This window comes from Elgaria multicarinata, chromosome 2 (genome assembly GCF_023053635.1).
Source record: "Elgaria multicarinata webbii isolate HBS135686 ecotype San Diego chromosome 2, rElgMul1.1.pri, whole genome shotgun sequence".
NCBI lineage: Eukaryota > Metazoa > Chordata > Lepidosauria > Squamata > Anguidae > Elgaria > Elgaria multicarinata.
Window position 1 is genome coordinate 7,560,062 of NC_086172.1, and position 13,572 is coordinate 7,573,633.

Genomic DNA, 13,572 nt, shown 5'->3' on the forward strand with positions numbered 1-13,572 from the left:
AATTTGCCATTAAGTTTCGGCAGGCGCCGGCAGCAGGTCGCTCGCGCCTGTTCTTTCCTGCCTCCCACTCCCCCTTCCCCGGCCTCCACACCCACGCCCATGCCGGGGAGGGGGCCCAGCCTGCGGGCCTCGCTAGTTCCCGAGAGGCCGCCCAAGGAGGCGGGGCTCGGCGCCCGCCCTCGCTCCCTGTTTTCCACGGCGGTGGCGACGGCGGGACTGGTTTTGCTGGATCTTGTGCCGCCTTGGCGTGGAAGCCCAGAGGGGAGGCGGCGAGCCGCAAGCAGAAGGTAGTCCTCGGCGAGTGGAGGAGCCGCTAAAGCCCGGGCTCGAGAGACACGGCCAGCGAGCAACAAGTGGGGGCTCGGCTCGGGTCCCTTTCCCGCCGTCTGGGGCGCGTGCGGCACCGCCCCCTCCCCAAAGGGACGGCTTCGACCCCCTTCCCCCCCACACACGCACCCCACCTCCTCCTCCTCCGTAGGCCGCCCTCCAGCATGTCCCCCGGCGGCCGAGGCGGAGGGGGGCTGGCGCTGCTGGACTAGGCTCCTCCGCGCACAGCTGACCGTAGGAAGCCGGCGCGGGGCCGCCTCCGAGGAAGCGCGAGGGGGTTGCTGCGTTGGGGTGAGTCACCAAGGCGCGCAGGAGGCGGAGGAGGGAGCGGGATGCGTCGTCGCCGGCGCCGTCTTCGCCTTGGCTCCGTCGGTCCGCGCCCGGCGCGCCAGTGAACGTGCGGGCGAGAGCGAGAGCGAGGCAGCCCCTCGGCCAGGCCCCGAGCTTGGCGGCGCAGGGGCTTCGAGCCCGCCGGCCCGGTTCCGGGAGAGACCCGCGCCTCGGGGGACGCGCTCCGGGCGAGGCGAGGCGAGGCGGGGGCCAGCTCCAACTCCGCGCCATGGGGGCAGACCCGGCGGGTCCCGGAGCCGCCGGCGAGGCCATCGTCACCTGAAAGCGATGGTGACGGACCCACCGACGACAGCAGCAGCCGGCACAACAGCAGCAGCAGCAGCAGCCCCGGGCCCCGGCCATTGTCTGCCAAGGTAAAGCAAGCGGCGGTCTCCAGGGTTTGGGCGCTCTGGGTTGCGGGGTGTTCGTGTGGGGTGGGGGGGGGCGGGAAGGTGGGCTGAAGCCGCCGGGCAGCTGCTATCCCAGACCCCTCGCTGGGTGGTGGCGGGGCTCTTCTTGGGGGGCGGGGGGGAGGGGGGAAGGGGGGCGGGCTTCCAGGCTTTGGGCGTCCAGGCTTGTGCGCGCCTGGCCTCGCGCGCACAAACTCGCCAGCGAGCCTGTTCCCGGAGGGTTGCTGCGTCTCCTGGCCGCTCCCCGAGTGCTTCGGCAGCCCCGACTGGACGTGGAAAATTCTAGCCCAGCCGGTGGCGTCGGAGCCTAAACAAGCCCAGCCAGCCCATTTCTTCCCCGGGGTGCCCTGAGTGGCGGCGTGCAGCAGTCCAGCGGTGAGGACCCCTTTGAGGGGCGCACGGGACGGGAGCCCTGGCGGGTTAGGGGTGGGGGCCCGGCTCTTTCCCTTCCCGGCTCTTCGCTGCCCTTTCCTCTGGCACCGGCACAGTCCGGGGCCCGGTTGTTGTACGGTCCGTTTCGTTTAATCGCATTGTATCCAGGAATGTAGAGCTTATATGGACACAAACGGAAACGTACAGCAGGGCTTTACTCCACCCAGGCAGAGGTGGACGAAAGGATTTAATTTGACACGGGCGTTTGGCAAAATCTGTGTAACAAAGCAAAGGTTAGAGAGATTCTGCTGTTTTTACCCACGTACCGAATGGACCTAGGACGGTTCAGGTCGTGCGCGGGCCACTGAAGAAGCCAGTGTGGCCTTGTGCTTTGCTGTGTCCTGCCCTCCCAGGCTGACGCAAGCGGCCCACTGGTGGCTTTTTCAAAAGTAACGCCGCACGTGCCTGCTCTGACTCGCTCGAGTTTCTTTGAGCTCTGCAATCTTCTGGTGTTGAGCAGGAAAATGAAACGTTGCATCACAGAAAGAGACTTTGTTCTGACTGTGGTGATACTCTTATCATAGGCCTGTGCAGCACATTTCATTAGGGTGTGCACCCAGGGATTTTTTAAATTATTTTACAGGCAATCATTCATTGAATAGTCCATCATAAAGGACATTATTTTTATTCAGTTATTTATTAAACACTGTAGACACTGATGCTCTATTCTGCGTTCAGGAGGGCAGTTGCAGGTGTGGGGGGTGGGTATGTGGAGACACTCCTCAAGCCCCAGCATTGGTGAGGCTTTGGGTGATACTGGCCAGAGATGGGGCTTACAAGACTATCTTAGCCTGGGCACAGTCGGCACACCCCTTGCACACGCCTATGACTCTTATCTACTCTCAGCTCTCTCTTAGAAGCTGTAGGCTCTCTGTGCTGCGATATGGAACAGTTATACTCTTTAAACTGGAACCTGAAAATGTCAATTTCACACGTATGCTCTGCATATGGGAAAGGAAATGTAAATATTTTGGATTATTTGTAGACAGAAATTGAGGCACTGATGTAGTAGAGGGTATAATTGGAAATGTATATGCTGCTTTTCTTCTCGCAAGTTCTCAGGACAATGCTTTCAGGGCAGTTTGGATGTCCTTCAATGAGCATCCAGACAAAATAAAGCCGAGCCTTGTCCTGTAGAGTATGGAGGGTGGTGACCTCCCTCCTGCCTGCCAGTGCTCCCAGCTACAGCCTTCACTCTGTCTTTTGTCCCCCAGCCTCTCTATGGACAAAGTGAATCACTTTAATATGTGATAAAGTCTGGAGGCTTCTTCACACGAGCAAAGTAAGGCACGCTTGTGTCTGGCCACTTACAGATGCTCTCTGGTCCTTTTGACTACATCAGCAACCTTCTGCACCTTCCCCTGGTAATTCCATTTTTAAAAAACCCAACAACCTGTGATATCCCGATTCTCCTTAAATATTTCAGGAATTCCTACCATTTATAGGGGATGTTGCCGTACAAATCACCCACTAGAGGGCCTGGTCCCATTCAGGACTATGAGCAACAAGAGGAGGGGAAGTTTTCCATTATAGAGCACGTGGTCGCCCCTCTCGAGCTGCATAACGCAACCCCATTATGATTGCTAAAGAGAAGTAGGAAGCGAAGTCCTGGTAAAGAAACACAATTTCCCCTCAATCTAAAGAAGCCTTGAGTTTCCATTTCATCTGGCAGGAACTGCTGTGCCTGCATGTCTCTGTGAGGTGGGGCTGCTTGTCCTCTGTGTGTACATGTGCTAAGGAAGGGCTCCTAACATCATCTGAGGCAGGCATTGCTGTAGGGTGTGGGCAAACGGACCATCTGGAACAGGAGTGGGCAAAGTGTGCCCCCCCCCTTGAAGTTTTGGCCTACCACTCCCATCAGCCTTAGCCAGTATAGCCATGGGTGATGGGAGTTGTAGGCCAAAACATCTGGAGGGCCACAAATTGCCCATCCCTGGTCTACTAGTACTACTCTGCCTAACTTCCAAATGTGATCCTGATTTGGTTCTCCCATACTAATTAGGATCCAACAATTAGTATGCAAATGGGTATCCATAGAGGATGTCCTTAAGCCAATAGAAGTGGTTGGTTGGTTGTTTAAACATTTTTAAAAGACATTTCTTTTCATCTTCTCTTCTCATCTTGTGCAAACCAGATCCTTTTACTTGTCTCATCAAATTGAGTGTAGGGCCAGAAAGAGCACTGAGCAGAGGGAGAGGATATTTCCCCCCATTCTCCTCCCTCTTAGTTTGCAATGGGGTTGCTATTGGAAAAGAAAAACAGGGTTCCAAAAGAATGGTGTGGTATTGTTATATAGATCATCCCCACTTGCTTTGCATTCAGGTTCTTAAAGTTACCTGTTTTGGTTTCCCTTTTCTGTACCATGGGTTGTTCCCATGCATTCAGAAGACTATTTTGTGTGTTGCTGTGTGGATCTCTCTCCCCCCTCCCCATTTTGAAGGCATGGTCTCTTATGGGAACAATCTTATGTTCCCTAGACAGCGTCTGGGAGACATAGGATTTTTTTTGGTTTCCTGGATACGAGATTCCAGACATGGCTCTTAACCAGGAAACCAGGCTCCCTCCCTCCCCCTTGTAGAGAACCACACTGGCTACCTGTCTGCCTGCAGAGAGGGTGAAAAGCAGGGTGATTCCAAGGAGAGAAGGAGACTGCAGAAGCCATACAGCTTCCTGTCCGGTCTCCAGAACCCTTCCCTTCCCAAAGCCACACTTAGATGGGCAAAATCATCCACCTAAGCAAAAATGTAGGGCAATCAAAGCATTGAGGAGTGGAGAGGATCCACTTGCATTGGATAGTCGGCAGCCTCTGCTATCCATATGGGATTGCACCCTCTGTTAATTTGGCTCTGATTCTCTTCTCCGTGTACTGGGTTGCTGCTATAGATAAATGCAACCCTTTGGCTTTGCCTACTGTTAGCTGCCCTGCTGTCCATCCCGCTTGCCCCAATGGGCATTAGCTGCCACGGATGGAATTGCCCTCTAGAATTTGAAGAGAGTTCCCTTAGGCCATAGCTAGACCTAAGGTTTATCCCCCAGGGTCAAACCTGTTCATCTAGGTGACACACAGGGGATCCAGTGCTCAGGCAGGGGCGAACCCTGGATGATCCCAGGATAAACCTTAGGTCTAGCTGTGGCCCTAGTCTATACATGGGGTATCTTGTATTTAATGAAGGTAATTAATTGTAGAGATTTCTATATCTTTTTTGGGTTAGTAGAATATTGAAGAAATAGTTTGGCTAGAATGTGCTCCTCCCCAGGATCATGTTTAATTCTGTAAAACATGACACACTGCTATCCTTTAAGGCTAATTTCACATACACAGATGCAAAGACTATCATGTGTGAAGCAGCTCTACATTTCCTGTTTTAAATATAGCCAGTCTGTAACCCAGAATTCATTAGTCATTCCACAAAAATGTATGGGGAAACTCGCTTAAAACTTGCTTAGACTGATGTCCAGATAATAGTCCAGAGTGGTGTAGTTTAATTATTAACTGCTGGATTTGGCTAGGTAATATGGAATCTATCTCAGTGAAAATGGCCTACAAAAAACCTTTGTCCAGATAAGGGAAACAGTCAAATCTTTTGTACACTTGAATCCTTCAGTTCCTTTGCCAAAAATCACCAAAACACAGGGGGCGGGGAGTTTAAAGCAAATTTTCCAACAGCACAAATGCCCTGTCAGACACACACACAGCCCAAGCTAAACACTTTATTTCTCTTTCACAACTGGACAGATTATCACCAAAACTAGTAGCACCTTAAACTTAAAGACAGATTGACAGGTCTATACGGATACCCAGGAAGGACAAAAGACCAAGAGAAGTACACCACTGGTTGTCACCTACAACCCCCAATTGAAACCACTGCAACGGATCACCAGTGAACTCCAACCCATCATCAGCACAGACACTTCTCTCTCACAAGCCTTGGGAGACAGACCAGTCCTGGCCTACAGACAACCTCCCAACCTGAAGCAGATGCTAACCAGCAATAGTACACAGGTCAGAGACACAGACAGAGGGACCACACCATGCAATAGACCCAAGTGCCAACTCTGCCCCCACATCTATTCAGGCAACACTGTCACAGGACCCAACAGCATCAGTCACACCATCAAGGGCTCTTTCACCTTCATCCTTATATAATCTGTGTTACATGCCATCCCTGACTTTGTCTATTGTTAAGTTCTTAATAAAATATACACATAACAGGTGTCTTATTTTTTTACCACTTTTTTCAACTGTGCATATTATCAGATTCCCAACTGCACGTTTTTTTCCCCAACTGCACATTTTGTGTCCAACTGCACATTTAAAAAACACACACATGCCAAAACATACGTGATAATGGTTTGTAATAGATTTTTGTTATGTATTGAAACATTTTATTAAAGAGGATAAACATGGCCACCATGTTTATCCTCTTTAATAAAAGAAACAGTGATATTACAGGGTTCTAGAATCAGAATGAGGAGGGGCAGATTGGCAATCCCTCAGGATTTAAATTAATATAGAGAGGGAGAAATATTGAATTAGCTGTAAGATAGTCAGTGAGTAGCAATTTTTATTAAACAACCGGTATAGCTATTTAGACCGATTACAAGTAACTCTAATGTTAACTAATAATACAGTGATGAGGACAGTAACAGTCAATTTCACAATTTCTTGGACCCCCGTGGCTGGGCTCTGCTGTTGAATTTTGATATTTCCCACTGGCTGAGAATTGCTTGTTCTGTCTCTTTCTCTGTGTCCACCACTCTGCTGCTTTTCCTTAACTTTCACCTCAGTTGCTGCTCTTTCCTTGGCCTTATCTCCTTCTCCAGCTGTCTTTCTCCTCGTAGCTCCTGCCTAGCTCCGGTATTGTTTAAATTTACATTCTAGGCCATAACTATGCCAAGCAGGATATGACATTTTGAAAGCAGTTTGAATACGTCCTGGGCCTCAGCAGTTGTCAGTGCACTTCAATGCCTTTATAAAGCAGTAGTATAGATCCTGTCCTACTCTCTTTCCCCTTCATTCCGTGACCTTCCCGTTTCCACAGTTTGCATTCCAATATCTTTCGGAGCAGGTGTTGCACTGAGATCTCTAATCCAGAGGTGGGCAAACTATTGTGGGCCCACAGGCACACTGCACTGCCTCCCTTCTCACCCACTGCTGCTTCTGCCTATGCATGCTCACCTCACTAGCTAGGAAACAGCAAGTCCAAAGATCAGGCAATAAGTTTCTTGATCTGCTGACTTTGCGCTTGCTAGCTGTTGAGCACTGTGGGAGGCAGAAGCAGTAGTATGGGTGAGTGGGGAGGAAGAACAGGGAAAGTGCACTCGGGGTCCTGGCCAGTGCCAGGTTGCCAGCCCCCCGCCCCCCCCGCTTGACCGTTGGGAATACCCCCATGTCTAGGATGTAATGTCAATGTTGTGTTCAGTTTTCATAGTGATTTTTAAATGTTTTGTTGTTAAGCTTTGACTTTAGCATACGTCTCTGTAGTGGCATGAAGGTTGTTAAAAGTTTGGCTTCTGACAGTTCAAAGGGCTGAGCAGAAAGACTAGTTTCAAGACTCCTTGGTGTGTCAATGTATTACAGAGATTATATGCCTGCCCTTTTCCCTCCTCCAGCTGCCTGCCACATGTTGGGAACATTATGGTACATAATCCTGTGATTGAACTTTAGTGGGTGGGATGGTGCATTAAGTTCTCAAGGAATAAAGAAGTGTGGGATATTGTAAAGGAAGTGTTAGTGGAGGATGAGGGAGGGTATTTAGGGCTGAGGCAAATTAGCAAGAGATACAATGAAGGAGGCTGAGGGCTCCTGGTCATAGGAAGATTCTTCTGTGGAATATTTAAGCTCGGTAATTGTGGCCATCCCTTTTTGGGGCACTGGAAACTGAAGGTGACGGTGTTGTTTCTAACATCTTCCAAATAACATGCCTGATACTCATCATATAGGTAGGTGCTTTGCAGTATTTATTTTATTTATATTTATAGCTCATCCTTCTTCATAAGGAGCCCATGGTGACTCTGTATATTTGCATATTGAATTGCAAGAAAGATGCTTTAAGGCTTTTTGTTTATTCTGGGGAATTTAAGGTAGATCACCAGTGTTGAAAAGTAAAAAGGACATTCATACATAGAAGTAAATCCTGTAGAAATTGGTGAGAGTTGCTGAGCATTACCAGTTGGTGTATTTTTTGGGTGAGAGATTATTCCTGGAGATTGGGGAGTCACCTATATTACAGAAACCTTTTTAAGGCCCTTTTCAAGTTGTACAAAAGTACTGTATGAGATCAAGCAAGAAGGAAGAAAGGATACCCACACTGCTCACTTGAATAGATTAAAACCTTACAATGGCCACAAGGTCACCTGCCCTCATTAGGTGCTAGAAGACAGCAACTATGTGTTTCAATTTGCTTCAAAACAAGAGGTCAGTGTGTAGAACGAGGAGACACAGCACTCATTCCTCCATATGACTTGAATTGGAGGTTATCAGTATATGGCAAAACCACTTAGACAGGTTCTTCATCAGAGGAGGAGAATGAGGGGGAAAGTGTCACCTATGTACTTCAGGAGGATGGATGTACACCTTTAGACAAAGATATGTGATATGCTATCTGAATTAGAGACAATGGGTCAACCCATAAGGAATGTGAAGCCGCCAGAACGGCAAAAAGATTTTGTATTTTCCTGATTATTATTATTTTGTGGTTATGAATGTTGAAATTAGTGTAAGGCATTGTTTGTGTTCATGAGAAGACGCAAGGTTGTGTCTTCTAAAAAGGGGGGCTGTGTAACAAAGTCAGTTTAAGATTCATGTACCTTTAAGAGCAGCCCCTAGTAAGAGAGCTGTCTGTGGAGAGGCGGGGCCTGAAAGTGAGGGCTCCATCACACCAGTGATTTATCGCACACTCACCATGCCTGCTATGCAGTTTTGTAGCCCGGTACTCATATGGCGTTGTCCCTGGCCTGCACCCATTTCGCCTCTTCCCCTCCATTTTTCGTTTCTTTTTGTAGTGGGGAAAGTGTTCTTTTCACACCATGAGAAATAAATGTGCTCCTCCCTCCCATGTATTGCTGTCCTTGCGCTCTATCAGGCCATCTCGTTCTTTGTTGGGGGTATGTGTGTCTAAGGGCGGGCTCACTGACTAAAGAGGGTGGGGTGGTTCTCTGCTCAACCGTAAAGGGAGAGGGACAGAGGTCCCATTTAACTCTGTGTTCTTACTCCTGAGTAGGCATGACCAGGAGTAATTAATTTTAATTTTCACCTTAAAAGAAATGTGGAAAATGCACCGGGACAGGGATGGTGGTGCTACACCGCTGTGCCTCCCTAGAACTGCGAAGCTTTGCAGTTAAAGACTTGGGCTTTTTTTAGAAAAGGCGTGAGGCACTGGTGCGCCTGGTACCTGAGTTGCAGTGCATGTTTGCTCGTCCTCCCTTGTAAACCTTTCCCAAGCCAAGCGGCAGCAACAGTCTCAGCCCAGGCGCTCCCTCCTGCTTCCTACAAACGGCCTCGCTTCCTTCTCTCCCCAAAGTTTGTTGAATATGATCTTAGGGGAAAGTACAGTGTGTTGTTTTACCAGAATTGCGCAGTTTCAGGCTGCCGTACTACTGTAATTGCACAGAAATAAAAAAATATTAAAATAAAAATAAACTGCAGGGGAAAGGAGAACATAGGGGGTGGGGTGGGAGATTTCGCTGGCATAGTAGTGCTCCAGGTGCGCAACAACGCACAGACGTGGAAGTACCCAGCGCTTGACTCCCTAAGGAAATGGAGGGGGGAACCAGATTAAAAAAGTAGGTGTGATGGAGCTCTGAGAGAGGGGTCTGGAAGTAAGAAGGCCTGTGTGTGTATGGAATTCCAAGACCTAGTTTGAGTTCCAAAAGAAGAATCCATATAAAGCATCTGTTATGTTCCTAGAGTAGATCACTGTCCTCTCTGAAAAAGATCCTGCATGGCAAAGCTGCTGGAGTAGGCCTAAAAGCTACATAACACCTTTTTGAGGAGGGAATTCCATAAGTGGGGTTCTAAAGCTGAAAAGGCCCTCTCCCCTGTAATCACTTGCCTAAGTACTTTCGGTGTGGGCACATGGAGATGAGCCTCTGAAGATGGCCTAAACAGGTACATACAGGAGGAGATGTACACCCCTTAGATACTCTGGTACCAAGCCGTTTAGGGCTTTAAAGGTTAAAATCAACACTTTAAATTGGGCATGGAAATGGACTGGAAGCTGGTGCAGCCGATGAAGCGCTGTGTCACATGATCATACCATTTCTCGTAAAATGTGAGAATCTTACTTGGTAGATTATATTCTTGATGAATCATAACACTTAATAGAACTTTTGTGTGGGTAGGTTGGTTTAAATCAAGGCAAATTTAAATAAATGATTTAAATTGCCAAGAAAAAGGGCTAAATATAAATTTCCTGAATGCTTCATGTTTTAACACGCAACGTGGTTGCATCTGTTTAAAACTAAATAGAGCTTTATACTAACTCTGCCTGAGCAGCCCACATACCTTTTGAGCTATAGAGTTTATATCTGCTCAGGATAGTTGTGAAATTGGTTGTGTCCTCCTGAGCACTTTCCAAAAAGAAGGGCTGGCAGAATTTTTTCTCTCTGTAACGTAGAAAGTAAATGGCCATGTTTTTTATGTGACCACCTAGATAGGCATAACTTGCATAATAGTAAACGCATAATAATACATGATGTATTGCAGGGAGTGGACGATGGACTACGGACTCATGTGATTTGTCTGCCTTTTCACCAGAGCTCCAGATCCACAAAATGGCAGCACAGGGCTGGAGCTGAGGTCAGTCACAAAATGGCAGGTCAGATATGAGCTCCACTGAATTCTATAGGCCTTAAGATTGCAGCAGGCATTTTCAAGACACCAGATTTAATACCTAATAATTCTGTGCCTGTTTACCTCTGTGCAGTGTAGCCCACAGTGGAATGCCTGGAGCACAGCCCTTTTTGGCTCTTGGTTGCTGCCATAGCGGGCTGGAGGTTTTTGGTCTGAAGAAGTTAGGGAGACTTCTGTGGGGACTTGAAAACTAGCGTAAGAAAAGAGAGACGAGAGATTACAGAGACGAAGGGAGTAAAAAGGAACCAGCCAGAGCAAACCACGGAGCAGCTACCTTCTGCTCTCACAGAGCAGCATTTATTCAGCAGCAACTCCACTGCCAGGTGGTGTGACAGAGGCCGAGGCCTTCATATGTATCCCAAGACCGTGTAGCCAGAGACAGGTGTGAGAGACTGAAAGCTCACCTTTGTCTAATTTGATTTCTGGACTCATCCACTCCTGTTTTGTTGCTTGCAGGTGTACTTTGAATGGCATGCCTTATCTGTGTTTCTCTTGCTGGCTTCCCTCTTTACCCCCTTTCCTGTTAAGTAAATCCTTGCTTTTGTTTTTCTATTCTATTGAGTTGCCCACTGGTTGTTTTTCCCTAAATCCTTTCAGGGAACTTGGGAGCTAGTGGGCTGGAGGCAGCACATCCTGTTTTGGGGCCTTCGCATGCTTGCCTCTCATTTATCCCTGCGCAACAAAGGCTGCTGGGAAGGAAAATGATGTTCCATTTGGATGCACTGCGGGGATTGCTTTAGATGTTCGGGTGAGGTGTGCAAAGTGGCCCTTGGATTACCATCAGTTGATGTTTTTAATTTTTTTAAAAAAGTTAATATTTCCCCTTCCAGTTTCCCTTTGAGTTTACTTACTTACTTATTTATTTCATTTTTGTACCGCCCAATAGCCGAAACTCGCTGGGCGGTTCCCAACTTCTCCTTATATGGCAAGTGCTGTGTTAGTTGATTGGTGTAATTGGGAGAATATTGATCCTACTCAGGCTCTTATAATAGCATCCAAACAGATCAGGATTTCTCTTTGAATCCACCCAGAATAGTCTGTAGATGCTGAGGACTGTTTAAAAAACACACACATTTTAAACAAATTCTGAAATCTATGATTGCTGCTTTACTGGGATGTGATGTGGATTTTGCATTTATCAGTTACCTGCCAAATCTCAAATCACTGAGTGGACACTGAGGCCACAACTAGACCTAAGGTTTATCCTGGGATCATCCAGGGTTCGCCCCTGCCTGAGCACTGGATCCCCTGTATGGCCACAGCTAGACCTAAGGTTTATCCTGGGATCATCCAGGGTTCGCCCCTGCCTGAGCGCTGGATCCCCTGTGTGTCACCTAGATGAACAGGTTTGACCCCTGGATGATCCAGGGATAAACCTTACGTCTAGCTATGGCCTAACTTAACCCTAGAGCACCAGCTAACACTCTGCAAAGCAAGCAAATCTAGTTTATTCCTCAGAGGTTTTCTAGCAAGCATGACACTTGTCACAGGAAGTCAAGAATATTTGAGTTGTTCTAGCTTTGATAGACCTTTCCCGTAGCCTTGCCTCACCTGAAACCATTATAAAAGCAATAGGGGAAAGTTTTTAAGGAGTCACATTGTGAGAGCAGCCCCTATAGTCAATTGGTGGAGTTATTCCTGTCCCAGCTGGTGAAGACTATTTTAAATCTGAATTGGATCAGGTAACACGGATCCTACCTGAGTGGTCCTGTTCTGATGCCAAAAATGAAGAAGAAAAAGAAAGATTTCAGATAGTTTGAAGCCTCTGGCTGCCCTAATCGCTGCCCTAATGCCACAAGAAGGGATTACTTAAAGAAGACCCTTGAAGGCAAATGTAGCTCTGCTTACAGTGGAGGGGATCTCTATTTTAAGTTCAGATGCTTAAAGCAAAATCCTGGTGAAGAGACCTTTGATTTTCTGCAGCGATTAGACACTATTGAGGAAGGTAAAAGCCCTAGGAGAGATTGAAGTGTCGAGAGCTGCCCAAATAAGGATAGAACAGGGGTGGGGAACTTTTCAGCCCAAGAACCATATTTGGTCCGGCATGAGCACCCAGGGGGCGAGCATGGCCAAAGCAACGTTCTCCATCTCCCATTCTCTCCCCTCTTCTCCCAGTTTGGGGCTGAGGAGGGCATGGGGCAAGCTTACAATACAGGAAGAGATTCACCTCTTTCTGTATTGCCAGGTTACTTAGCTTTCATGTTGCGTGCTGCGAAAAGATAGGAACACAGCCAATGATGCAGGAAAAGATAGCTGCCTTCCTGTTTTGCCAGATCACTCCCCCACCCACCACCACATGATCTTCATGTGACTGTTTGATTTCTAGAGGATTTGCTCAATCTATCTGATTGTTTCCAATTTCAACATATTTTCTCTACTGAAAAAACTCTGTAAAGAGTTAGAAAGGTCTCCAAATCCTTAGGAGAAGCCTATTTATAACTTCTTCCCCTGCTACCAACAGAAAGAGGGAATAATGGACAGAAGATGAAATGTCTGGAATCATAAGGGGGCTTTCTTAAAAAAAATTACTCACCCTACCACCTCAAGCAGAGCTTGAGACTGAATACGTAATCGAATTTCTTTTTCAGCCAGCTCCAAACTATAACAGTGGATCTTCTAAAGAACATCAACTGACCTTACTCCCTCCTTGTAACTACTAAAATCATTACCTTCTGATTGACCCCTAGAGTGAAAACCTAATCGACTCTGCCTCTTACTCTTCAGCCTTGGGTACTCATGGCACATCTGTAGTCTGTAGCTCTAATTGATCCTAAGGCCATAGCTAGACCTGCTAACACCCCGGGGATGCCAATATCCCTCCCTCACCTCGGGATATTGGCATAGTCTTTAATCTTGCTTTACGTGGTCTCAGGATGATCCCGAGACCACAGAATGTGTGGGCGGGCGTCGCGTGCTAGGCACAGAGCTCCTGAGGTCTGTGCTGGGGGTGGGGTGGGGTGAGCGGGCATTTTTTTAAAAAAAAAATACTCACATTTGGCACTCTTGCACTCCATCTTCTTTAAGAAAAAAATGTCAGGCGCAACATCCTCTTTCTCCTAGGACGTCGCACACCGCGTGTAGACAAAGGGGGAGATCTCGCAATAGCCATATCGCGAGATCCTCCCTCCTCTGTCGTGCTAGACCCGTAGGTCTAGCTATGGCCTCAGTGTGAAGAACATAGTGATGCTCTGAAGTTCGATCTAAATCTTTTAATTTCTA

The 13,572-nt window shown here is 47.8% G+C and overlaps 1 protein-coding gene across 3 annotated transcripts in view; it reads left to right on the forward strand.

Moving 5' to 3' along the window:
* The first annotated feature begins 596 nt into the window (after positions 1 to 596).
* The window catches only part of B3GNT2 (UDP-GlcNAc:betaGal beta-1,3-N-acetylglucosaminyltransferase 2), a 30,608-nt gene continuing 17,632 nt past the window's right edge, over positions 597 to 13,572 (forward strand). Inside the window, exon 1 of one of the 3 annotated variants that reach the window (XM_063115977.1) lies at positions 597 to 618. The gene's annotated coding sequence lies outside the window, so the exon portion shown is untranslated. Of the gene's footprint in view, positions 619 to 876; positions 1,032 to 1,275; positions 1,443 to 13,572 lie in introns of those variants that run through there. The other 2 variants (XM_063115975.1, XM_063115976.1) reach the window with 2 other exon arrangements.